The sequence below is a fragment of the Sinocyclocheilus anshuiensis genome, unplaced genomic scaffold (assembly GCF_001515605.1).
Source record: "Sinocyclocheilus anshuiensis isolate Anshui unplaced genomic scaffold, SAMN03320099.WGS_v1.1 scaffold1342, whole genome shotgun sequence".
Lineage (NCBI taxonomy): Eukaryota > Metazoa > Chordata > Actinopteri > Cypriniformes > Cyprinidae > Sinocyclocheilus > Sinocyclocheilus anshuiensis.
This window is the reverse complement of record NW_015554151.1, coordinates 22,155-23,883: the sequence shown is the minus strand read 5'-3', so window position 1 is coordinate 23,883 and position 1,729 is coordinate 22,155. Positions and strand designations below refer to the sequence as shown.

The following is a 1,729-nucleotide window of genomic DNA, read 5'->3' as shown; positions in this document are numbered from 1 at the left end:
GCCAATCACAATGCACTGGGTCAGCTGGCCAATCAGAGCAGACTGCGCTTGTCAAAGGAGGGGGCTTTGTTGAAAATGACGTGTTTGAGAGAGGTAGGGCATAGAGGACCTACAATAATGTATTTAAAAAATAATGTGTTTTTTTAACATTAAAGCATGTCAACATATTCTGTTATACCAAATACACAAAATAATGATCTTTAAAATAGCATCATATGACCCCCTTTAAACAAAAGAAGAAGAATTAATAATTATGGAATGCTTCTTCTTAGGCCCTGTCCCAAATGGCACACTTCATGTGCACTTGTGTTCTTGCGGACTTACAAAGGCCACCATGTGCGTGTGTCCGTTAAGTCCACAAAACTGTAGGGTGTCCCATTCATAATTTTAGCTTTCAGGCTAGGCTTATAGCTTTCTTACGAGCGCCCCCTTTTTGCATTGTGCACCCTTGATGCGCACTTCTGCCAAGTCTGCACTGAGGCGAGCTCTGCAGCAGACTTTTACCCGACAGTCAAAGGGCATTATGTCACTAAAGTGTGGACTCAGAGGAAGACTGCAATTTGGGACAGGGCCTTAGCATCTGTTTCTATATGGACTTCTGGATTTGGCGCTCTGCTGAAAATGTATTTGTGTCCCAAACTATACACTATAAAAATATATACTAGGCACTATGTACTGTACTGTCTTGTGTATGAATTTTATAAGGTTATTTGGAGGAGTATGATAGCGCCTCCCCTTCCGGTACGTAATTAAATGGTTGAGTGCATAAAGTGTCCAGTGTTCCACTTCCACATTTAATTTTCTCATTTAAATAAGTAAAACAAAATCTATCAAGTCAAAAGTGTGAAGTGCATTTTTTCTCTTTGGAATTTACAGTAAGAAAATATTAACACTATTTATACAAAAAATAGTCTAGAATAGTGCAAAGTACACAAATAGAATGCTGCAGGGATGTTTTTTTTTGTAGGCCAAAACCTGGAAACGAATTAGCATTTTAGCACTTCTGGTTCCATCATCCCAAAGTCAGTGGGTTTTTTGAACGGTTTTTGGTTAAATGCCTAAAAATGGTTTGTAGTTAACATAAGCTTTATGAATTTTCATGTTTTGTTCTATGACATAAAATACATCAATAATACCCTTTTGTAATTAAAAAAAAAAAGCTTTTCCTTGTCTTGAAAAAGGCGGTTGCTAACAAGTGGTTAAATGTGACTATAGAGGTTGTTATGCACATTAAATATTACGCTGAACAGGAAAACTTATCTACTCTGGTCCGCTTTCACAGCCTCATTGTGTCTATAATCTTTATAATTACCTAACGTTCAAAATTGTCAATCTTTCAGAGAAAGTGTTTTTTTTTAAACTGAAATAGTTGTTGGAAGCTTAGTGATGGTGACGCTGAAGTCCGGAGTGTAGTTAATTTATGTTTAGCTTTTTTCTTCTACTGATTGTATTTAAGTCTTCAAAGTTAAAAGTTGTGTTTATTTGTGAAGATCATAATGACGACCACAACATGTAGGAATCAGCTTATTTTCTTATAATCCAAAAGCCAACAGAAAAATACTATGGGTTTTTGTCAAGGGAACCAGATTGATGCTAAATTCAGGGTTGGCCTACAAAAATACGTCATCACTGCAGAGTTCTATTGGGACCTGCCTTGTGTGTAAGGATTAAGAAAGACCAAGAGTTTGGGGTTTATGTGATGGTAAGTTGACCCTGCTTTCTGGATTGC

At 37.0% G+C, this 1,729-nt stretch overlaps 1 protein-coding gene across 1 annotated transcript in view; it reads right to left on the bottom strand.

Moving 5' to 3' along the window:
• The window catches only part of LOC107670694 (proteasome subunit beta type-7-like), a 7,199-nt gene that overhangs the window by 1,313 nt on the left and 4,157 nt on the right, over window positions 1–1,729 (bottom strand). The window lies entirely within an intron of this gene.